This window comes from Hipposideros armiger, unplaced genomic scaffold, assembly GCF_001890085.2.
Source record: "Hipposideros armiger isolate ML-2016 unplaced genomic scaffold, ASM189008v1 scaffold_414, whole genome shotgun sequence".
Taxonomy (NCBI): domain Eukaryota; kingdom Metazoa; phylum Chordata; class Mammalia; order Chiroptera; family Hipposideridae; genus Hipposideros; species Hipposideros armiger.
Window position 1 is genome coordinate 708,809 of NW_017731764.1, and position 26,593 is coordinate 735,401.

The 26,593-nt window shown below is 37.8% G+C and overlaps 1 protein-coding gene across 1 annotated transcript in view; it reads left to right on the plus strand.

The window, feature by feature from the left end:
• PAM (peptidylglycine alpha-amidating monooxygenase) overlaps window positions 1-26,593 on the plus strand; it is a 289,670-nt gene that overhangs the window by 41,539 nt on the left and 221,538 nt on the right. Inside the window, exon 2 of the mRNA XM_019664013.1 lies at window positions 3,744-3,852. The gene's annotated coding sequence lies outside the window, so the exon portion shown is untranslated. The remainder of the gene's footprint in view (window positions 1-3,743; window positions 3,853-26,593) is intronic.

Sequence of the window (26,593 nt, forward strand, 5' to 3'; positions counted from 1 at the left end):
TTGTTACTTTTATTGGAAAAGGAGACAACAGTCGCCACATAGTGTTGAGCTGGTTGATTATTTTATGTATTCATATTTCTGATAGTAGACATGGTGCTTTGTTTATCCAATGTGAATGTTCTAAATTATATGACCATTATTAAATCTTATTTTGAAATTAATTTCTGGCATGGTGTGTGTATATCTTTTTGAGGCATCACATTTTTAAACATTTACAATATAACCTCACTCATCTTGAGAATACTGTATGCAAAATAATTTTGAAGGACATTTTATTTTCTAGTATGTATTTTCAGCAGGTGGTTAATGGCTTTTGACCTGCTGTAACCAGCATCCAGAGCTTAATGTCAGACAAAATATTTTTTAAAAACTGCATTTTCATCTTGCATAATGAAGCACAGTAATTTTTTTGAGATTGCCTTGCATATTTTTCCAAGCAGTCATTGATAGAGATATCTGATAGGAGAAAGAAGAGAAAATTGTAAACTTATAGCATTTAGATCCTAAGGATATTTAAATATATTCAGATTGGTGAATACAAGTATTTTAATAAATAATATTATACCTGATATATTTACATGTTAAAAGCCGTTTAAAGTACATAGTATCGGCCTTCCACCTTCCTCATGTCTTTGGGCCATTATTATAAAAAAAAATCACATATTTTAATTCACTTCTTAATAATTTCCATTTTCTCTTGAAATTTATACAGTATATTCCATGACCTATTTTCATACAACATTTAAGAATTCTACATACTAAGTAATAATTCTCAATTTTTGTGCAAAAATAGACCATGACATACACTATATAAATGATCGAGATTGCTCAAGGCTCCAAAATTAGCAATTTTAGATCACTGTTAATGTTCATTTCCAATTAAGTATTGGCACAAGTCTTTATACAACTGCAGTCTTTACAATCATGTGCCACATAGTTTGTACATTGAATAATATTCCGATGTAAGCTGAGTTCAATTGTTGAGATGAAGATGTGTATACAGCTTGATTAATGCCCAAAGTGTGTTGTGGAGTGGGTAACTGTGAAAAAATGACAATGACAGTGTTCCCATACTGAACATATTACAGCTGGCATTTTGATGAGGGAGGAATAGGGTTTATATGCTTTGCATTTAAGGCTTAATTTCTGAGGCAGAGCTCCAATTTTGTTTATTCCCTCAGGTAATTACTGGTTTTCAAGATGCAAAAGAAGTGTATCATTGGATTTTTAAAAAAAATGGTTAAACTTGTATTGTAGATATCCTTTCTTTAAATTTAGGCACTAAAAATTCTCCCACATCAAAGTAGCTTGTGATTCTCATTTGTGGCTAGGGAGTTAATCATCTCTCAGTAATGCTTTGAAGTTAGCTTTTCTCCTTTTCTTTTTTTTCTTAACCCAGCATGGGTTCATGAATAAAACTAACCACTCTGATAGGTATAGTGTATTATTGCTTTTGCCTATGGCTCTTGCTAATAAAAATTCCAATTCTGGTTAGTTTGCTGAAATCAAATCAATGTAGTATATGGCGTACTTTTTTCCTGTTATGGAGCCCTTTCACAGAAAATAGGTGGGGGGAGGAGGGGAAGCATGGGAGTGGAAAGAAAAGACAAAGAAGTTCAGGTTTAAATATATTGGGGTCATCTGCAAATTCATGATGCATTTTTGCATTGAAAAACATAGAAAAATACGTCATAACTTTCCCAACGACGGAATAGTTTAGCTTTTTTTCTTTTCTTTTTTTTTTCTTATGTTGTGGTTAGTCTGTAACCCGTATAAGAGATTTTACTTCTCACTGTCCTACAATCCTTAAAATTTCTATTCCTCAGGACTAAATTCCTAAAAAATTCCTATTCTTTACTCAAAGTACACGAATCTGCTGTTTTGTGGATGAGGTAACAATAACAACAGTGGCAGTAACTTCATTTGATGTGTATGTGTGTGTTTTTAAGTACAGCTAAGTGAGACCCTCAGCTGACATAGGTGATGAAGAATAGTTAGGTGATTGCTAAAATAACTTGGAATTCTGACAGTTGCTAGAATTGTCACCCTGCTTACAAGATTACCTAACCACTAAATCAAATAGGATTTGGCATTTGTTTTAAGAACTAGGATGTTTTCCACTAACATCAACACGAAGGAATTGTGCCTGGATGCTTCCTTCAGAAGGCAACATGTGAATTTAAAAACCAGAGAACATGCCAGAACCAGACTAATGTCTGTACAAGACATTCCATACTAGAACCAGATACTAGGCTCAGCTGGAAAGACTCTTAAAGTGCAGTTAGGGGAATACAAATAAGGAGCTAATTTAGCAAATTTACATGTATATATCTCAGTGGGTAGGATCATCTTCTCAAGAGTTAGAGACACCCAGATTTTAACTATTTGAAGGCTTGTCACTTTAGGCAAATAAATTATTCTCCCTGGGCCTCAAATTTCTCAACTATAAAATAGGGGTAGTAATGGTATCTAATTCATATTATTATTATGAGAAATAATTACCAAAAGTGAAAAAAACAGGTTAAATGAAACATACAGTGAACAAAAACTCCGATTCCACTATTTTGCCATAAGAAAAGATGAAATAATGCCATTTGCAACAACATGAATGGATCTTGAGATTATTATGCTAAGCGAAATTAGACAGAAAAGTAAAGAACCATATGATTTCACTGATATGTGGCATATAAAATTGAAAACAACAAAGGAGCAAGACAAACAAATGAAGAAACAAAAACTCATAGATACAGACAATAGTTTATTGGTTACCAGAGGGTAAGGGGGGAGGGGGGTGGTAGATGAGGGTAAAAGGGATCAAATATATGGCGATGGAAGGAGAACTGACTCTGGGTGGTGAACACACAATGTGAGATATAGATAATGAATTACAGAATTGTACACCTGAAACCTACACAATTTACTAATAATTATCACCACAATGAACTCTAATTAAAAAAAAGAAAGAGAAAGAAACTCCCAATTCCATAGTCTTGGGAACCTGTTACCATTTATATGTTTTGCACATAAAGGAGCATATCGTTACACAGGCTCATACTTGGCCTCAGAACCCTCACCATGGAATGCCAGGAAGTTCTACTATTTTTGTAGAAATTGGCAGTTAATATGAAACACGTTTTTTCCTCCCTGAGCTAATTCAACCCTAACCTGTCTTCTGTCTTTCTAATTTGCTGACAGTCTCCCTAATGCAAATATCAACTCAGTTACTTGGAAAAGTGGGACTGGAAAGATTGGTTATCAATAATCATAGTATTCAGGCAGTGTGCTGGGTGCTTTACAGAGATTTGTGTTCAGTAGGTGATTGCCAAATTTATATTTTCACTTTCATCCTCCAACCCAGGCTGCATTCATGAATTCATTTATTATTTGGTTCCTTCACTTAATTGCCTAATAGGTATATAAACTTATTGCTCACTGCTCACTATCGGTCAGCCACACTGGGTTTGTTTATGTTCCTTGAACATTCTAAGTCCATTTCCGTCTTGGACTTTTGTTCTTGCTGATCTCTATGCCTGGAAGACTCTGTCCTTTTATTTTAAACACTTTGTTCTTCTCCTATTTAAATGTCATTTCTTCTGAGGTTTCTCGCTAACAATTGTATCAAGTCACCCTCCCATCCAGTTTCTTGTCTCATCATCCTATGATACGTTTCTTCACAACCCTTTTCCATGTATATAAAATTATGTTATTTATTTCATTGTTTATTTTTTTGTCTCCCAACCCAGAATACAATCTCTCTGAGAGCAAATAGCCTTGTATGGCTTGTTCAACACCGTACTCCAAATACCTGACATTGTGCCTGGCTCACAGAAGTGCTGTCAACAACCTTCAGAGGTATGATTATTCTTTATTTTATAGGTGACAAAAGTGAGGCCCAGGGAGGTGCAGTCGCTTGCCCAAGATTGGAGGTGGGTTGGAGGTAGCAGAACTGGGATGGAGACACAATGCTGTACTCAAAAAACCTGTGCAACAGTGCCTTTCCACAACTGAAGGTCAGGGACTTTAATAGGAAGTGGGGGCCGGGGGGCCGGGGTGCTGAGCTCTTGGAACTTCCTTTGAGTCCCTGGGCTGGCAGTTATGGTTCCTACAGCATTGTCAGACAAGGGCTGGTCCTGGTCACTTTATACTCTAGTATCCTTGGCTTATCTTCTTTTCCCTTTTCCTTTCAACTCAATGCCCAAAACACACATGATTAATATTTTACAACAATGCATTACATCCCTTACTGCTTTGGAAAAACAGTGAAACACTGGGTTTTAAAGAAACTCCCAAAGGCCTAGAATTCATGTTTTGAACCCAGATGGAATTTTCCGCCTGGCTTGGGTTCTTCCTTTTAACATACGCGCTGTTTTCTGAGCATTTGTTACTTGACAGTGGCATTTATTACAGCTATAGCTTTCTTTTTGCAAGTTTGTGTTAATAACACAGATCATGCTTTGGTTGTCCTTGGCATCTATTGTCTAGAATAGTTCCAGTTCCATGCCTTTCTGTTTCATCCTCCACCCCCCCCATGCAAAACGTGATGCTGCAGCTGGGCTATTTATACTGTTTTAGCCAGATGTACTGTAGATGAAAACAGGTGGGCTTATCATGTATAGCATTAAAATGTGTAAATATATTTTAACTTCTGGGGGGAAAAGGAAAAGAGAAAAAGAAAACCAGCTCAGTTGATTAAAATGGGATAATCCACTGCATAATAAGTCACACACCGCAGGTGATAGAGGGAGAAGTTATTGGTGCTTTGTACTCCAGGACATTTGGTGTACTTTGCTGCATTTGACCTTTTAGAAGCTATTGACATCATTTGGGAACTGCCGGGAAACCTGCCGTAATCAGTTAAACAGAAGGAATCTTAGCATTGTGGAACTGACTTGATGAATTTAAATCCAAAGACATGCAGTCCTGCCTGGATGCCCTTTTCGAGACCCTTGCACAAAAGGATTTCATTCAGAAGCATTATAACCCACATCCTGCTGTCAGACGCTTTCAGCTCTGTTGGTCTCTTCAGGCTGCAGGCAGCATCTTTAACCCCTCTTAAGCTTCTTTTTATTTCATGAAAACAATATCTATGCTTAGATATGTACAAATGTTCTACATTTCACTCGAAATTCTTTCTTTGTATCCTAGGGAAAAGGTATTTTAAAATTCCACTAATTGAGAGACTAAAATGGGAACTTATCTACAACTGGCTTCTTTAGCAAAGTATATTAGAACTTAATCCAGCGCTTCCTCTGGGAATTGTAATCAAAATTAGAATCATGAAATGTAGAAATAAGTTTTGGATATTATAGTAAGCCATCACCTATAATACCTTTAACTTTTAGATTAGAAACACTGAAGGCTTTATAATCCATGGTTAGTTTTGGGAAAACATTAAAGTTAATTGACTCTTGGGTGAGTTCAGTGGGAGGATAAGGATATATAGTCCTGGATCTTTAAATGAAAGCAAAATTAGAATTCTTTAAGGATAAAACTTTGAATGATTTCATTCTATTACAGTCAGAAGTGAGAAAAATACCCACACCTTGGGTGCTCTGCTGGGTTTGGTTGCAGCAGGCGGCCGATATTTGTGTGGGAGAAATTTTAAAAATTGCTACAGAATGCCATAGAATATTAGACTGGAAGAGACCAACACCTTATTTTATTTTATTTTTTAAAATTATTGGGTTGTCGGAAAAGTCATGACATATTTTTCTATGTTTTTCGTTGCAAAAATGCGTCATGACTTTTCCGACAGCCCAATAAATTTATTGGGGTGATAATGGTTAGTAAAATTACATAGGTTTCAAGTGTACATTTCTATAATATATCACCTATATATCACGTTGTGTGCTCACCACCCAGAGTCAGTTCTCCTTCCATCACCATATATTTGACCCCCTTTACCCTCTTCTACAATTTGGGGCCATTTGATTCACTGACACTTGATTTCTTGCCTGCTGGTCATCTTCTGTTTTTCCCTTCAGCCTTTTGTAGTGGTCAGAGACCTCTTGGTTTGGTCTTATTTTTGGATAGGCTCTTTTTTGAAACTACCTTTAAAAAAAAATCTAACAAACTAGCTTTATTGTTGGACTATTTTTTTTTTATGACCAATCTGGAAAAGTCAATAACCTCCCTTTTTATGTGTGTGTTATCTAGATAACCGTTATTTGCTTTACCCATCTTAATTTTGTTTAGACAACTTCCTAGTAAAAGTTGGGAACAACGTTGAAAGAGTCTGGCTAGAATGTTAAGATCTATTATAGTCCCCTGAACCCGTCATTGGTCTTCACTGAGAGCAGGTAAACCAGGATTGCAAGTTCAGAACACATTTATTTTTATTTATTTATTTATTTATTTATTTTTTAAGATTTTTTTTTATTGGGGTATTGGGGGGAAGGGAACAGTGCTGGGGAATTGGGGGAAGCGGAACAGACAAGTTGCTGTCGTTTTGTTCTTCAGTCTAGTTGTGGAGGACGTTGCTTCACTGGCCCAAGTTGGCACCATCATTGCGCTCTTCCCGGGTGAGGCAGATCAGTCGCTGGCTTCTGGACAGCCGCTCACTGCGGCTGCTGGCCGCTCACGCTGGCTGCTGGCTACACACAGTAGCCCATGGCAACCCACTGCCACAGGGGCTGCAGCCTACGCCGTCGCCGGCGACTCATGGCAACCCAGCTCCAGGTTGAGCTGTTGTTCAGCATCTTAGCTGTGGAGGGCAGTGTCACTGGCCCTCATATGTGGGATCCGAACCGGGGCCCTCTGGCGTCCCAGACCAGCTCTTAACCATTGCGCCACTCGGCCGGCCCAGTTCAGAACACATTTAGATGAATTTCCATATTTCAAATTACAATAGTAATTTATATCCTTGGCTAAAAAAACCTTTTAAGTGTTTAAAAATATATAATATAAAAATTGGAGGACTCTCTCAGCCTGTAATTGAAACTGCCAGAAGTTAACTACAACTAGCAATTGTTTGTGTATCTTCTAGACATCTTTCAATACATATTTAAATAAACAAGTACATTTGTTTTAAAACGAATCATATAGATGATATATACGTACGTGTGTGTGTGTGTGTGTGTGTGTGTGTACTATTTTCACTTACATCGTGGTAAATTTTACATATATATTATTTTCACTTAAGTCTCCTGATGAAATTTGTATGTTTTGCTTCTCAAACTGAGGGTCTCAAGAAGAGCAAGTAAAAGGATAGGAATAATTCCATTTTGTTATAAAATCTTTTCACTTTATACCTAAGTTAAGGTAAACTGAATTATTGTGGTTTTTGTGAGGGCTGACTTTACTATGCTTTCAGAAGTCTACCTAACCTCTGCAGTAGTGAAACGTCCAACTTGTCAATTAGGTTTAAATTCTCTACGGTTTTCCAGATTGTGTATTGGTGCTGTTGTATTCCATTGTACTGTTTTTGTAAGCAGTATTATTGTGATTCATTTGTATGCTATTTTCTCACAAGGGAAACATTAAAAGTGGGCTTGGCTTCATCTAAATTGACATAGAGATAATAATAGTTTCTTTGAAATAGCCTAGATCTAAGTATACGGTACAAAATGACAACCTTCATTTTTTTTATTGTATTATGACTATCCTGAAGAGGATCTGCCAAGTTACTCGCTTATCTTTACAATTACAGTATTTGCAGTAGAAAAATTAGACTGTGGCGTGTTGTTTAAAAAACATGTCAATCCAGTATTCGTGGAGAAGAAAACAATCGGTTTCATAGTACAGATGATAGGTTATATACTTATTAAAAGATTGCATCTGATAAATAAGCATATCATTATAGACTCAGTTTGATGTTGAAACATTGTTATTTTAAGCAATTCCTTTTAACCTGGTATTTTTAAGAGGGGTTATGTTTCTGTGAACGTGGGTGACAGATGCAGCAGGGCTGGACAAATAGTTCAAAGGGAAGATTCAAATTATGTGTAGCTTTGGGGTCGTTAGAAGTAATTCTGCCTGTGATAGAAGAGACTTAATCAAGAAGACTGTGTAGCAGTAAGATGGCAGATTTCTTCTGATTTTGTCTGGGTGGCATAATTAGGCATTTCACTGGAGGTGTTTTCTGGATTTGGCAAGGCTTTACTGGAGCTTGGAGATAAATGGAACTGGGCAGCTGCTGCCTCCTGGAGAAGTAAACAGAGAGAATCAGTTTTCATTGTTATCAGTACGCTGACCTCTGAAGACACAGATGTGAGCTCTCTTTTCAGAGGGAATCAAGCATTCACCCTCAAGGAAAAGGATGTTTGTAATGCAATAATATGAATGTTTGTTAAATAAAAAAGCCGTCTACGGCTACTTATCCTATTGCTACCTGGGATCATTGTTTATTGACCTGTGACTTCCTCAGAGCTTCAGCTGTGAGAGGAATATTGCTAATGGAATCATGTAATGACATTTTTCATTAAAAAGTCACATTGCAATGAATAGATTCAGAATTCATTGAGTCCCCTTGCTCTATGTCACACTCACCGCTTCTGTGACAACCTTCATTTCCTACTTAGCAAATCCAAGCCTGGGTAGCTCCAGCCCCAGGAAGTTGTTAAAGCAATTAAAGGCTGCTGTCTCCCAGCACATTGCTTGGTTACCATAGTATCCTCTGCCTCCAAGTCTCTCCTGATGATGTCAGTATGCATACAGGGGTTGTTCAGAGCATCTGCGTGGGGATGATTCACTCTGCAATAAAGCCCCTCGCCCCGTTGCTGGGTTTCCAGGGCGATTTTAGAAGTCCCTAGAAATGGAAGGTAAGTGCCTTCTTTTGCATGTCAGAGAATTAGTAAATGCCTCTATTATTCTCTTTCAGGTTTCTTGCTTTCTAAGATATACTACTGACTGCAATCATAGTGTGTGGGAACATTTCAGCCAGTTTCCTAGAACAGACAGTTTCTGCTTAAAGTGTGTGTGTGTGTGTGTGTGTGTGTGTGTGTGTGTGTGTGCATGTTTGCACACGTGGAACAGACATAAAAAGAACTGTGAATGCACAATATACTGCCTGCTACTCTCCCTGGTTAGCAGCAATAGCAAACAGAGTAGAGCTTTTAATTGTAAACTATTTGAAAGATATAATTAAAGTATTTTGACAGGTGTCACAGGGCATGTGGGATTATATTTTAAGTGTGTGAATTATATATCTTTTGTTGATACTTTATATATTTTATACAGCTTAAACAATATTAACACTTGAAAGGTCTAAGATGATATTGGAAGATATTGTGAGAGAGAAGGGCCAAGTAAGGTTGAGAATTTACATGTCAGAGAAATGAAAACTGACATTGTAGGACAAAGATTTAGTTATGGGGAGATATATGAAGTTTAAAGCATATTGATAACCATTATTGCTTACTTATTTCATACTTAATGTTTTTCAAACTATCTCACAATTTGATAGTAAAAATAATGCTCGTATTTTGCGGTGAGTGAAATTAGTGCTTCATAAAAGTTTTCCATCGAACATATCTATGCTTCTTAAGAATAAGCCAGCCGTGTTCAGCTTTATGAAAAGAATGCTGTAGAACCACTTACAACATTCAAATGGAAGAGTCATGAACGAATATTTCCCTGGAAAAGTTAGTTTTCTGTTTCAGTTATTTTCTACTCAGTATGCCTCAGCAATAAACAATCAATGAGGCACACAAGACAGGTTTCTTCCTACCAGCCTGCTTCTGAGTCTCTCCATTCTGAGAGATCTGTCCATATGATCATGTTAGTTGTGCATTGATTTCTTCTTCTTCATTCCTAAGGGACTATTTCCGTGTACTCTGTAAAGAATGTAATTCTGTGTTTAAATGGAGGTGGTAAGTAAATGCAGTTTCTAATTATTACTGGATAGCTTTGCAAGAGAAAAAAGGATGAGAATGGAGTGATAGGGTAGGGAATGCTCCCATTTCTTTATTCTGTGGAGGAGGTAGACAGATGGCTTTTTTGAGGTGTTGGGAAATGGTTTAGACTGCCCGTTTCTAGAGAGACATTGATTAAAATTGGCAATTTCGTTTCATGTATTTTTGGAGGCTTCCGGACTATATCCTGCTGTCTAACTTTGCTTTGTTTTGGTGTGAGGTTATATAAATGCACTGCTGTTACTCTTCATTCACCTTTCTATAAAGAATCAGTGAGAAATACAGTTGTGAAAGAATCTAAAAATAAAGGTTAACATTTTTAAATTTAGTTATTTTTATGCAAGACTATGTCTTAAATATTATAAATGTTTACTTTGTAAATTCCTTTCTACCCTGAAAACATGTTAAAATGCTTTGACTTTTAATTTTTTTTTACTGTATTCATACTTAATCCTGTTTATGTGTTTGAAAATTTGCTGGTGGATTGCTATTTTAAAAATTCCTGAAAAGTGGAGAGAAATTATGATGCTATCTAATTTAGGTTATGGCATTGAAATATTAAAGACGTGAAATCAATTTAAACTGTTTTCATACTTTTTAAAACGCTTTTGTTGATACACTTTCATAATGCTTATGTTGAAAAGAAGACTATTATATTTCAGGATATATTATATCTAGGCTTTGCTCTTTGTTGTATGAATGTTTTGGGTGATATAATTTAACCTATTGGGTAGCTAACTCTTTGTAATAAAAAAATACCTATTCAGCCTTGAACCCTTCAGATATTCATGAACATATTCTCCTGCTGATTTAACTGATACAAGTAACAAAAGTAACAGTTTATACAGAATGCACTATAAAGATGACAGCTTTCTTCATGCTTGAGTCAGGAAGTGGTTCCAAGCAGTTTTAGGCAGGGTGGTTTTAAAATTGGTTTAGCAGAGTTTTCACTTTAGTTTTATGTCATAATAAGAATGTTTTAAGTTTTACAGATATTTAAACTTGTTCCTGCTGAAATATGGACATGCCAGGTCTTATAAACTTGGTAAACCATGAGACGATGACATATGGCAGAAGAGGATCACTTTGGCTCTTACTAGAAAGACAAGTTAAATCAAACCAGGATCCAAAAGAATCAGAGGCAGCTGTATGGGGAACATGCACCTGGAAATAAACATTTTGTGCAATGATAGGAGAGAAACTCCAGCTGTGAGGAATTGGTTGCGTGCTTTACCCCGTTTCTGTGCTCATTTAATGGCAGAGCCAGGGCTGGGACCTCGATGCCCACACTTACAGGTGGATTTTCATTTTCATGGCAGCTCACTCCCTCCCTAGTTGGAGTTGAGTACTGTTTACTAGTCAACTTTTCTCCCATAAAAGAAGTGATTAAAACAGTATAATAACTAGGAAAGTGAATTAATTTTCTCTTGTTGCTATAACAGATGACTTGCAAGCTTGGTTGTTTAAAGAAGACCAATTTATTATTTGATAGCTCTGTTGGTCGGAAGTCTGACGTAGGTCTCAGTGGGCTACAAAGTCAAGGTGTCAGCAGGGCTACTCTCCTTTCTGGAGGCTCTAGGGGAGCATGCATTTTCTTGACTTTTCCAGCATTTAGGGGCCACCTGCATTCCTTGGCTCATCATGGCTGTCCTCCATCTTCACACCTAGGAAGTGCAGACCAAGTCCTCATGCTGCCATTTCTCTGGTTCTCAACAGCTCGGAAAAGTTCTGCACATTAAAGGACTTGGGTGATTAGACTGGACCTATCTAGATAACTCAGGATAACTTTGCCTGTCTTAAAGTCTTTAACTTGAATCACATCTGCAGTCTTTTCTATAAGGTAACATACGATTCGTATTCACAGGTCCTGGGGATTAGGACACAGACATCTTTGGGGACCGTTATTCTGCCCACCACAGAAAGATTAGAAAATGCGTGGCTGATTCTATCAATACCAAATTCACAATTCATATATTTTTTTACTGACAACTATAAGTTAAACTGGTGATTGTCAATAGAAACCATGAAATTTTGACCTAATTCGGTGGATGCAGTTTTCCCCCAAGGAGATTAAGATGCCTCAAGATAATTAATGAGGGAAAATAAGATTAAAAAGAAATGTTTCACCAACTCAAACATTCAGTGCTCTGAGGTACAGATGTGAGCCTTATAAAGTGACTCTATTCTCAGTTTAATATTTTTAGTGAGAGGCTTACATAAGATGAAGTTAATTAAACGAAGTTGATTTGGGATTGTGAAAATTCCATTAGTTAACTCCTATGTGAATGAGCTTGGGTTTCTTTAAAAACTGAAGGGTAATGGGTGGGCCACTAGAGACCCAAAAGCGAGCTCTAGTAACCCTGAGTTTTGAATAACACTGTGGTTCATTGATCTGGCATTTAGCCATATGAGTCACAAGACCCCGTGGATGAATCTGGCAGGTACGCCCTACACAGTTTCCTGGGAAAGGCCAATATATTATCATAATAAATAACGCTAGACTTGAGGCCACCAGCTGCAAAAATAGTTTCTTTTATTGTTCACATCCTGTCTTTTTCATAAATTTGAGCCAGTTCATGACACATGGGTCCATCCATACTAAGCATAAGATAATTTATATCTAGTAGCAGTTTTTAAACCTTCTTTGCTAAACGCTAGTGGTGAAAGATGCAGAGGAGAAACTACTCTAGCATATTACTTTTGGATAGAAAGCCTAAAATTACATTTTGCTGTGGTTCTCTCAAGGAAAGGAGATGGAAAGAAAAACAGCTGTTTTCCTGCTTGTATTCCTTTTTATTTTTAGGACCATTTTCTGGAGGACAACTGAATAGTACTGTAGGCCCCTTGCTTAGAAGGCAAGGGCTTGTGGAAAGTACATTTCTTTGCAAGAAGTAATTATTTGACATTGATTCTTTCTGGCAGTAGAGAAGTATAGCAACCTTAGGATTCTATATAAAAGCAAAATCTGATTTGATGTCATCATGGGATTTATTTGTCAATCAAAATATCATTATTAAAAGAAAGGTGTTTTTGACAATGAAGTTAAAAATTAAAACCATTTAGTTACACAGTTTGATAAACAACAAAATAGCTGTGCGTCTATAGAAAATATCTCTATAAATAAAAATATATATTTAGTTGAGTTTCTTTATGCATGTATTAAACTCACTTGCTCCAATGTTTAGTTTCTTTTATCTATCAATAGCACATACCGTTTCAAGAGCTAATATACATAAATAGAACCCAAATACCTTTAAACCTTTTTTAAAATGTATACAGAATATTCAATTTAATACTGAATTTCCCCAGCTATGGTAAATTAGAGTGAGTAGAGATCAAATCTCTTGTTCCCTTAAAAAAAAAAAAGTCACTGAGCAGCTGCCTTCGCTGTGATAGACTGTTTAATCTTTAAATTATTTTGAGCTGGCTCAATTGCTTTACTGATTCTTTAACTTTGTTAAAAATTATCTTAAAATTTTATCTTTGAGAGAAGTCAGATAAAGGTACTAATGGAGATAAGAGTTTTGAGGTTCTGAAAGGTATTTGGTCAGTAGTTTGTGGAGAAGATGGAAGAATTCAAAATCAAAAACTTCAAAGACGTATGATTTCTAATTGACTGTGTTGCAAACTAGCTGAGTTTTATGTCTAGGGTCATTTTTCCGAATGGTAATAAAGACAATCAGGAAGTCAGTGATGGAACTAGGACATAATCCTAAACCTTCCTGCTCCAAAGGCTCTACAGATCTGAGAACCCTCACAATCTCTACTCATTTTCCTCACTGCCCTTGCATTGCATTCAGTTGTTTTCCTTTAATTTATTGTTGCTTTAATTTGATTTTCATCTTTAAAATGGATGAAATTTGCAAAAAACACCCCATTAAGTATTGAGATTATTTAGGAAGAAAGCTCTTCATATTTTAATTTGTGGAATGCCCCTATGTCTGCCAATTTCTGCTATGGAAGTGAAATTCTGTAACTTAGACCAATATTTTTCATTGTTTCCTCTAAGATAGTCTGCTTTGGAGTGAGGATTAATGGAAATACAGGATACTCATTCTGCAAGCTAAACCTGTGGCCTGGGGCTATAGATAGAAGAAAGTTCAAGCAACAATACCTTGCAGGGCATGAAGACATGAGGACAGACGCTTGCCACCTTCTGAGAGGGGTTTGCTGTGACCACTGCTTTGTAGTACTAGCCAGGATGTGGGAAAGCTTAGAGAGAACTGTGCCCCATGCCTGGTGTTGGGGGCAAGCCTGTGTTGGGGGCAGCAGTTTGGCTCCTGCTGGGAAATAGATGTTTTTTTTTTCTCCATTGCAAGGATGAAGAGGAGGGGAGGGAACTGGAGACCATCAGGCAGCCTTTAATATTCATAAATAAGGGAATGAGTCTACCAACCCAAAGGTTTTTATAAATTCAAGCCTTCCAGTAACAAAAACATACCACTGATTTAAGTTCAGAAATTTCCCAAGAGTCTCAGGGAGAAAGTGATAGAGGAAGATGACCCACCAGTTGGAATATTAGAGAATGACAAGAGTCGTGCAGCATTGTTTTCCTAACTGGCAAAGGTCAGTCTTGTCCTCTTCAATCAAAATGCAATCTCAGTAATTACTATTGAATGCTCTCATGCATGATGGTACACTAAGCACAATGCGGAATTAATCAAAGGACAGTATGACCTTGGATTTCAAGGACTTTCAGCTAAGAGCAAAACTATAGAGAATAACTTTCTTATCATTTAATAACTGTAGTATTGTATTATTTCCATGGTAATTTTTGCCAGGTTGCAAATTCCAATTGGGATTTGATAAATTCATTTTATTTGCATTTGAAAAGTAAATTTTTCCTAAATGTCTAAATGACCTGTTGTATTTACTTGGTGTCAAACCTATTGTTACTCTGTGTAGCTTTTTTTTTTTTTTTTAAGATTTTTATTGGGGAATTGGTAGATGGGAACAGCGCTGGGGAATTGGGGGGAAGGGGAACAGACAAGTTGCTGTTCTTTTGTTCTTCAGTTTAGTTGTGGAGGACTTTGCTTTACTGGCCCAAGTTGGCACCATCATTGCGCTCTTCCCGGATGAGGCAGATCAGTCGTCGGCTTCTGGATGGCCGCTCACTGTGGCTGCTGGCCGCTCACGCTGGCTGCTGGCTACATACGGTAGCCCATGGCAACCCACTGCCACAGGGGCTGCAGCCTATGCCATCGCCGGTGACTCACTGCAGCCCAGCTCCAGGTTGAGCTGTTGTTCAGCATCTTAGCTGTAGAGGGCAGTGTCACTGGCCCTCATATGTGGGATCCGAACCGGGGCCCTCTGGCATAACCAAGCTCTTAACCAACGCGCCACTCGGCCGGCCCTCTGTGTAGCCGACCCTCTTTTTATCCCCCACCTTTCTTACTCTCAATACTGACTTTAAAACTCATATATCTTTCTCTTGTGTCATAGACTATCGTTTTCTTTCTTTCCCATACACATCCACACATTCGCACACACAGAGTTACTCTACAGTGAATGAGTCCTATCCCAGTCCTTCTCTTTACTCTTGTTTCCATCTTCCTTTAGGCTCCCTATGACCTTTATTTGAAGCAACCCAATTCCGGTTTATTGAAATCCTGCTGAGTGTAAAGCATCGTGCCAGGCCGCTCTCTGAGGCCTCTGCCCCTGATTTTCTCCCGCTGCAGACCCTTGATGGTAACAGCGATCAGTATTTCTTCTGATGGGTACAACGTAGGTCAAATTAAGGGAGAGAATGGGCAGAGGGAAGAGACATGGTTGGTTATAGAGAGAAGAAATTGAAGATAGAACTTACGAACCAGGAAAATGGGAACTGAAACAGAGTCTTGAAATCGTGGTGGGGAATAGGAGTCTTGTTAAGTCAGTAGGACATGGTAAAGAGGCAGCATGAGCAGAATTAGTTTGAGTTTTCTTAGGCATTTTATAATAAGCAAAATAGATTGCCATGTTTACACGCTGAAACTTCTGCACTAAATTACCAGTTTATCCTTTTCAACTGGTTAACACCCAAGTTTAAAAACCTTCAAACCGTACATATCGTTGACATCACTGCAGCTATTCCACTATTCTGCACATTCTCTGGCCATCATTTCTCAGTCTCGACTGCTAGACTTTTAAAATGAAGTCCCTACATTTTATTTAGAAACAACTTGTGTTTCCTAAATGAAACTTAAAAGAGTCAAACGTTCTTATGCCAAGAATCAACATATATTAAACTTGATAATTATTTAGAATTACCCCCTAACATGTTATCTCTCTGAGCATTTTCCAGTTAGGTTGAAACATTGTTGAAAGACTAATTGTGCAAAAACAATAACTTGAAATTTGTCCAGACTTAGTAAAATATTGAAAATTTGAAGAAAAATTGATTTTTCTGGTCAGTGTATTTTTTATTGTAACAATTCCCTCTGTTGATTTGCTTTCCAGTCTGTGGTCTTTTTGTGACCTAGCAGGTATCTCACTGGTTATCTGCCTGAAGGTTTTTTAATCTTGGCAGTAATGTCAAAGAAATGTGGGAGTTAGTGGTTTTTAAATTTGGGATTTGGCAAAAAGAAAAAAGATCATTCTTGATGAAAGCTTTCATTGAGTTATCCAGAAATTTATACTGAAGTTTCCTGACAGCCAGTAATTACCAAATTGCAGTTACTTTTCAGAGATGTTTACCCTCTCTGAGGTTTTTCTTCCTATTGATCTGAATCATGAATTAACTCTCATGTTAACCCAGTAGTTTACCTCAGCAGTCAGTTTGCCAGCCTGTGTAAAATTACCACATTACTGGCTAGACACACATTTTTAATTCTTTGCCACAAAAGCAGTGTTGGGCTCAGAGAACTAGGCATTCGCTGCCTCAAGGAACTTAAAGTGGGAGAGATGAGATGAGAACACAAGGAATATGATATCACACTGATACAAACACCCTCTTTGCCCCACTTCACAGCAAAACTGCTCAAGCGTGGTCCATGCATTTATCTGTAGTTCATTTCCTCCTGGTCTCTCTTGAATTCACTCCTTTCAGAACTCACCTCTCCACCAAAACTGCTCATGTCATGATCATGAGTGGCTCGCAGGTCAATATGGTGGTCAGTTCTCAGTCCTTCGTGAACTTGACTTTCAGCATCACTTGAAACCGGTGACCACTCTGTGTTCCTACAGGTACCATGTTCTTCTCTTTTTCCTTTAACTGGCTGTTCTTGTTTTCTGGTTTTTCATCATCTTCCTGACTCTAAAAGTTGGAGTATCTGAGGATGCAGTCTTTAGTCCTGGCTTCTTGTCTGTTGAGACTCACTCTCTTAATGATCTCCTGCAGCCTCTTGGCTTTAAATCCTATCTGTACATTAACTGTTTCCAAATTCATGTTACTAATCTGCTCCTCTCTTGAACTCTAGACAACTTGAGGTATCGACTAGGCACCCTAATTGGATCCTAATAAGATCATCCCCTTATGCCAAACCTGCTCTTCCTATAATCTTTCCAGTTATGCCAGAAATAATCAATGGTGACATTTTGGTGTATGTCTTTCCAGGCTCATGTGGGTATGTTTATTTCTCACCACCATTCATGAGATCATTTTGTATATACTGTCTTCATTCCTGTAACCCTACCCGCCCCCCACCCCCAACACACACACCATTTACTGTGAACATGTTTTGTGTACTCTTAAATATTATTTGGAAACCTAGCATTTAGTAACTACTTGGCTATACCATAATTTATTAACTACCCTTACTAATGAACATTGGAATGCTCCCATTAGTTGCTATTATAATTTAAACTATTACTAGTTACTATCCCCATTACATTTAGTATCCCCATTACAAAACAAGGAAGAAAGAAAGCACCTCATCATTCTAGTTTCACACTATCCCAGTGTGATAGCCACTAAGCATATGTGGCTGTTAAGCACACAGATGTGTCGAGTCCAAATTCACAAGTGCTGTAAATGTAAAATACAGATTTCAAAGACTTAGTTCAAAAAAATATAAAATACCTTGATTACTTGTTTAAATAATATTTTGTTTATTGGGCTAAATGAGATATGTTTTAAAAATTGATTTCACCTTTGTCCTTTTGCTTTTTAAAATGTGACTATAAGAAAATTAAACCTTATATGTGTGGCTCACGTTACCTTTTGACTTGTCTCCCAGGCTTCTGCAGTCTGATCTCAATGTAGTGGCCAAAGTGATTGTCTTTATTTTTTTAAAGATTTTTATTGGGGAATTGGGGGAAGGGGAATAGACAAGTTGCTGTCGTTTTGTTCTTCAGTCTAGTTGTGGAGGACTTTGCTTCACTGGCCCAAGTTGGCACCATCATTGTGCTCTTCCCGAGCGAGGCAGATTAGTCGCCGGCTTGTGGACAGCCGTGCACTGCGGCTGCTGGCCGCTCACGCTGGTTGCTGGCTACACACGGTAGCCCATGGCAACACACTGCAGCAGGGGCTGCAGCCTATGCCTGTCGCCAGCAACTCACGGCAGCCCAACTCCAGGTTGAGCTGTTGTTCAGCATCTTAGCTGTACAGGGAAGTGTCACTGGCCCTCATATGTGGGATCCGAACTGGGGTCCTCTGGCGTCCCAAGCCAGCTCTTAACCAATGCGCCACTCGGCCGACCCCAAAGTGATTGTCTTAAAGCATGTCAGATCATGTCTCTCCTGTCCTCAAAACCTTCCACTGGCTCCTCATCTTATTCAGAGTAAAGGTCAAGTCATATAAAAGCTGGTGCCCGTCTGCCCCTTGGACTTTATTTCTACACACTCCCTTTTATAAGCCAAACTCTTTTCCCTCTTTGGGTCTTTACATTTGCACTGTACTGGCCTGTGTCTTCACCTCCTTGTAGGTTTTTGCCGAACACCCTTTTAAAAAAATATTTTATTGGGGAAATGGGGGAGAGGAACAGTGTTGGGGCACTGGGGAAGGGGAACAGCCAAGTTGTTGTCCTTCAGTCTTAGTTGTGGAGGGTGCAGCTAGCTCAGCTCCAAGTCTAGTCATGCCGCTCAGCTCAAGGTGCCATGTTCAATTAGTTGCAGGTAGGTGTAGCCACCACCCCTATGCGGGAGTCAAACCAGCAGCCTCATTGTTAAGAGTGCATGCTCTATCTACTGAGCCATCCAGGCGGCAGCTCAGCTCAAGGTGCCGAGTTCAGTCTTTAGTTGTGGTGGGCATAGCCCACCATCTCGAACAGCAACCTTGTTGTTAGGAGCATGTGCTCTCACCAGCTGAGCCATCCTGCCACCTGTTGGCAGCTCAGCGGCAGCTCAGCTCAGGCGCAGCTCACTGGCCCATGTGAGAATCGAACCGGCGGCCCTGTTGCTCAGAGCTCGCACTCTTGAGCAAGCTCTTAACCAACTGAGCCACTTGGCTGGCCCTGAACACCCTTTTTAAAAATCATGAATGTACCCCACCCAACTACACCCCACTATCCAGCTCCCTTTCTTGCTTTTTTTCCCTTCTTCTGAGTATTTAATAGCTAATATAATATATATTTTCTATATTGATTGAATTTATTTCCTGCCTTTCTCCACTAGAATAAGTTTCATGAGGGCAGGAACCTTTGTTTTATTCACTGCTACATCTCCAGCTCTGAGAACAATGTTTAGCACATATTAAGTGACAAGTAATTATTTGTTCAATGGATGAATAAATGAATTTATTAGTACCACAAGTACTCTAAGGACTTGAAGAGAAGGACTACAGGTATTTTGGGAGATACCAGGGCTGCTGCTTCCTATGCTGAAATTACCTAGAAGGAGATAAGACTGGGTGGTCTGGGTGGGGCATGTTTAGAAAGGGCCTTACATCCTATGCTGAGGGATTTATGTTTAATTCAGTGGAAGATAAGGGCCCATTGAAAGTCTTTAAGCAGAAGCACAGCAGGTTGGAGTTGACTTTAATCCTATAGCTGAGAGAATAGATAGGTGGACAGACAGTTGATAACAGTGCATAAAAGAACAATTGATCAGATCATAGAGAAACCAGAGACATGAAGACCAGTTGAATGCATAATGCAGTCATGCAGTTGAGAACTAAGGACTTGGTAGCTGTGAAAATTAAAGAAGATGCATGAAACCATCCACTGCTAGGATCTATAGGATTTGGCAACTGACTGCATGTGGGTGTGGAGGGACAAGTAGTTAAAGATGACTTTGCTCTAATCCTCAGTGACAGAGTTGATGGGGAGAAAAGAAATGAGGAAAGCTGAAGGAGGCGTTTTGAGGGGAGTTGATTATTTTAGTCTTAGGAAGTCTTTAGCTTGAAGAGAGATGTCCCCTGAATTCCTGAAATGTTTCCATGTACATTTCAAGTCTCCAATAATAAGTGTACATTTGACCAAACTTGGGCACTTGCTGCCTCTGAATTCACAACTCTATGGAGATATTCTGGGAAAGATAATAGAAAGAGGACACGGCTTTTACTAGTATTTGCCAGTGGAGATCTAGTACATGGCTTTTACTAGTATTTGCTAGTGGAGATCTAGTGAACTCAACTTTAGATTTGCATAAGGCAGAGACATTAATTACCCTCAAATAAGTCCAGGCCTAAGAATAACCTGGAGCATTGGTAAAAGAGATTTTGTCTAGTGTAGAGTATTTGCCTGCTGCTAATGAAGAATATTGCGATTGGCGTGTTTTAGAGCAGTCCGTGGACTCAAACTTAATTATTTTAAGTATGCAAAGAAACTTGGAGAATGCATTGTAAATTATTTTGGTTGTGAAATTATATTTTCTACTTCACATATTCTTTAAAAACTGAAGCCTGTGTGCCCTTGCCGATTTAAAAGCTTTCTATACTGACATCAAGGAACCATTAATAAAGGTGCTTAAATGCTTGGCCATTGTTTGTCATCAGAGATAATCACATCATTTTCTTTTGGATATTTAAGGACAGACTCAAATTATTGCCATTACTTTGACTTTATCTGTTTATTTATTTTTTGTTATTAGTGCCACGTCTTTGGTAAAGTTATGACTGCACCTCAGAGGTAGCTTGTTATGGGATTTTTCACCTAAAATATAAGTTGAAAAGAAAGCTCATGAAACTTATACCAGGCTAAACTTTTAACCACTGCACAGGAAATGAAGAGATTTATATACTGTTACCAATTGTCTACTTCCCTGAACTGTCTGATTTAATTCATTCATCAGACATTTATTGTGAATCAACTGTATGTCAAGCTCTATTTATCTACAAACAAAAATTCATGCCTTCATGGAGTTTACATTTTAGTGGGAGAAGACTGACATTAAAAAAATAATTAAAATATTGACTGCTAGGGGATAAAAATAATTCAGGAAGTAGAGGTAGGGAGGGATGGGGTATTTGTGTTTGTGTCTGCAGTTTTAGTTCGGGTGTTCAGAGAATGACTCACTGAGGGTTACAGTTGAACAAAGACCTAAAGGAGGTGACAGACAAAGAACAAATGGTGCAGAGGGCTGCGGCGAGAGTGTTTCAGCCACAGGGAAGAGCAAGGGCACAGGCTTCGGGATGGTGTGTGCCAGATGTGTTTGAGTAACAACCAGGAGGTCAGTGTGTGTGGAGTGTGGTGACTGGGGGTGAGAGGAGCCAGAGATGAGGTAGCCAGGTAACAGGAGCCAGATTGTGCAGGTCGCTTTATTTAGGTCCTGGTGAGAGCAGAAACCACATGGAGGCTTGAGCACCAGAGGAACGTGGTCTGACTTGGCTTTCAGAAGGCTCACCTTGTCTGCTCTTTTGAAACTAGACTCTCAGGGGCCAAGAATGGAAGTGGGGAGACCAGTTGGGAAGAACTGTGATTATCTTGGTGAGAGGCGATAGGGACCAGGGGAGCAATGGAGACAAGAGATCAGATTCTGAATATATTTAGAATGGTATTCAGAATATATTCAGAAGGTAGAATGGAGGGAATTTTCTGAAGGGTTGGGGTATGAAGGAAAGACAGGGATAAGGATGATTCTAAAATGTTTTGGCCTGAACAACTGACAGAATAGAGTATCTAGATAGCGAATAATGAAACCTTGTGTGGTATTTCCTGATTGTTTTCGATGAAATCTAAAATGGTTAACTTTGGTAGTTGATTCTGGTAGCCTTGAGTCAATTTTTTTTAGTCCCCAAGGATTATGAATGTCAAACAATTTACTTTCACCTACCTGTCACTCTCCAAGATTTTTCTCTTTTTCATTCTTTATTTAAAATCCCCCCGCCCATGCCTTGTAAAGAATCTCTTATTTTCTGAAACTTTTATCCATTTCTGTAGTGGATGATAGCTGCCTCCTCACCCTTTTCTTTAATTGGACTGTTGGCTGCAATTATAGATATATCTATCCAGTCAGATACATTTACTTGTATGGGGAAAAAAATCCTTTAATGTAGCCATGTAACTAAGAGTACAATGTATTTTCTTCTACTCCAAATTTAATAATTTGGTGTAATAAATAACTTGTTATATGAACATATTTTCTTTAAAAAATAATTATAATTTGTTGGAGCAGGGGAAAGGAATTGGATGATATGGTTTCTAGTCTTGTAAAAATTTAAAGTTGAAAAAAAAAACAGGTAAGAAAACATACCAATTATTGAAGTGTCATTATCAGCATTAGATTGGATACCTAGTTACCCTTGTAGGTGGATGAAGTAGCATTTTCTTGAGGATCAAGGTTCTGATAATTATAAAATGGTGGTGATTTTAGGGTTTTAATGGTGATCATTGACCTATTTCAAAAGTTTTCTGTCTTTAGGACATTTTGGAAGTGTTTCTCTTGATATACTCAATTCTGAATTATCCATGCTTATGGAAGTCTGATAATGAATTGATATCTGAATTCCACAGTAAATCTGTGCATTGACTCAAGGCAAGACTAAGTCTTGACCAATGCCATGAAAAGGTAGCATACAGTAACTGTTTTGTCACTACTTATTCTAGGAATACAAAGAAGAAATACAATTATGAAAAGATAGGTAGCATTAAGTGTGTGGGATAATTTAAATAAGAAAAAAGTAGATTATTTTAGCAAAAGGTGTTTTCTATATGATTGTGTAAACTTTTCTGATGACTCAAAATAAAAAAACACCAATTCTTCAATTAATTATAAAAATAAAACAAACTTTATCACAGTGTCACTAAGAGCAGCCACTTCTGTCACATTTCAACATGATCCAATCTTAAACGTTTTTTCTACCCTGTCTCCTCTTTAAGATACTCACCCATCTCCATTCTCTTCCGTCTTCCTCCTCTTCCTCGACTCCCTCCTCCTCCTCCTCTCCCTTCCGTTCACCCTCGTACTCCTCCTCTCTCCTCTCTTGTGTCAAACTGCCAAACTGCTATCCACTTCTTCACTTCTCATTCATTCAGTCTGCTTCAAACCTGTAACTATTCTGTAAAAAGTCACCAATAACTGTTAAATGGCTAAATGTAATATACCCTTTTCAGACCTTATCCCAAATAACCTCTTGGTAGCTCACCTGTAGATCACCATTCTCAAGAGAAGAGTAGGCATGAGGAAGCATTATGAACAGTCAAGTGTCCCTGCCTTTCCAGATGCTGCCTTCTATCTGGTCTGTTCTTCCACTCTGCATTACTTGTCCCAGTGAAAGCCCATTATCTCTCTGAAAGTCTCCCCAAATCCCAGCAAGATTAATTCTTCTCTGCTGTCTGCCACCAGCCACGCACCTTGTTCATATGTCGTTATTGGGTTGTCGGAAAAGTCATGACGTATTTTGTCTATGTTTTTCAAAGGTCATTTATTTATATAAAGAACAAAGATCAGTGATATATTACCTGTTTTGTCCAATAATCTTTTGCTATCTTTCATTGAGCTTCATAATTCCTCATTCATAGAAGGACCTGTCTTTATTTGCGAAAAACTGAACAAGGTGCTGATTTACAGGCTTATCTGAATTGAACATTATACCACGCAAGGAGTTTTGAAGAGAGCAAAACAAGTGGAAGTCTGGGGGTGCAAGGTCAGGCGAGTATGGTGGGTGTGGCAACACATCCCATCCAAGCTCCAATAATTTTTGATGGGTGATCAAACTTGTGTGGGGTCTTGCATTGTCATGATGGAACATAACCCCTTTGCAATTAACAAGCTCTGGACATTTCCGGATGATGGATTCATTCAAACTGTCCAATTGCTAACAGTACACATTCGAATTGATTGTTTGGTTCCTGGGTAGGAGCTCGAAAAACATGACACCTTTAAAATCCCACCACACTGAAAGCATAACCTTCCTTTCGATGTCGTTTGAGGCGCATCATCACGTCGGGACCAAGACTGTTTGCACACCACTTTGTTGTAAACAATCCAGTTCTCATCACCAGTTATCAGTCACTTCAAAAAGCATTTTACTCATGTTTAATAAACATATTGCAGATGTTTATACACATGGTCAAATGAATTTCTTCAAGTCCATGCGGAACCCAAATATTGAGCTTGCTTACGTATCCCAGCTTCTTCAGGTTGTGAATGCTTCAATGATGGATGTTCAATGTTTCTGCAATCTCTTATGTCGTGTAATGTGGGTTTGACTCCATCAATGCCTTTATTTTGTTGTCATCAACCTCGGTGGGCCTCCCTGACCAAGGAGCATCGTTGAGATAAAAATCACCAGTACGGAATTTCATGAACCATCGTTGGCACTGACGTTCTTGTAGAGCATTGTCACCGTAAACTTTATGCAACTTTTCACAAGCTTGATGCACGTTCTTCCCTTTATAGAAGTAAAAAAGTAAAATATGGCAAAAATGCCCAGTTTGGTGTTCCATCTTCAACTTGATGTAAAACCTCCAAAAGTCAACCAAATCACTCAATTTTTTTTTTAGAATGAAGCTAGAATTGTCAGCTCTCAAATGACATAGCAATAACATAGATATGAATGACTCTAGTATTTCCAAAAGTGAACTAGTGCCATCTATTGCAAACATGTGTCATGACTTTTCTGACAACCCAATATTATGTGTGGCTTTGTTTTGTATTGAGTTATTTATGGCGTTGGCCACTTAGCTAGACCCTGAGACCCTTTAGTGTAGGGGCCATCTTTATTCATCTGTATACTTGAACTCTCAACATATAATAAGCACTTACCAAATGCTTATTAGATGAATGAATGAATTTTGTTACGATGTACATTCAGAGTTTAGAAATCCTTTGTCAATATTTGTGTATGCTCATACCTCTTCTCAAACTTCAAAACATAACTGAAACTTTGAGATCCTATGATTCTCTGAACTTACTCTCTAATCCTTGATGCCACATATTTGGTGCTAGTGAAAGGGTGAAAGAGAAGACAAATGGAAAGACACAGGAGAGCTCTTTCCCTTTAATCCCTCCATATGTACATTCCAGCCATAGAGAGCTCCCGAAACCCACCCTCCAGGGTACAAGTGTCAAGTGTAAGTTCTATCTGTACTTTTACATTTTCGGTTCACACAGTGATGAAATAAGGTGGGTCCCAGAATAAATTCATTTATGAGAATAATAGCAAACAGAAAAACCAAAATAGAGCAACAATCAAACAACCTAATATCATTTGGGAGAAAATGAACAGTGTGTCACTTGTTAGAAAAGTTCAGATATTTGTTTTAATAAAATAAAATTTTATAATATGAATATAAGAATGTATTAACAGATATAATAAAATATATATTTATAAACTTGTAAATTTTCTCATTTTATTGAATTTTAGTAGGATTACTCTTAGGTGTCCAAAATATATAGATAATAATTTACTTTTCAAATCTTACCTCTTCACTTTTACATATAGAATTCTTTCATATGCATTAGAATTGCCTTAGAGAAAGAGTATAACACATAGAGCTGCACCACAATAGAAATATTTTTGAGAGGATATTCATACTGTCACTAGATTTTGTTCTTAATTGACATTGCTATTTTTTTTTTTGCCAGTACTGTATATGAGAATTTTTACTTCCTTTTATGAAAGAAAGTACGTATTATGTCTCTTGTACTCTATGAAAATGTGCAGCTCTGGCAGTTACACTGGATGGTTTTGCTGTACTAATTAAAACACAGATGGAGCTCATTTCTTTCCCAAGTGTTTGATTGGCAGCTACTCTGTGATCAACACTCCTCTCAGCTGAACACATCGGCACCATCTGCCTTCAGTCAGTTTGGAGAGGGTGGTCGCAGTGGAATTTCCTGCTCATCGTATGAGCCAGGTTAAATAGAGTACAGTATATTCCTCTTACTGAAGCCATGACATGATTTATGAAAAATTACATATAATATATAAGGATTTTTGTGAAAGTTGGTTTGCAATTTAATGAAATATTCATTAATAAACACTTTTTTTGAAATCCACCACTCCCTTTCTTTGATTAAAATATTTATAGAATAACATCAAATCACTATATCTTAAAAAGTTAAAGTTTCTAAACAAATTGAGTGGATGGGGCATTTTGTTTTTAACAAGGTTGTTAGAGAGGCTTTCAAATCAGAGTCCTGTGTTTTGAACCATTCGTATAAGCACTAGTTATAAATAAAAATATTTTAGTATTAGCTGTCTCCTAAACCCAACACTAAAACACTTCAGAAGAATATGCTAATTTAAAGTTTTTGTTTATTTATAACTGTTAGAAATAGATTATGATAAATGGTACTTCTGTATTTAAATATCAGGATAGGAAATGGATAGAAATTTGCGTTTATCCAATTTTGATGCAGATAAGTGAATGCAGTTTGATTATTATGTAGAAAACATACATTTAAGACCTTGGAAGCACAGAAAAATAACATTTTTAAAA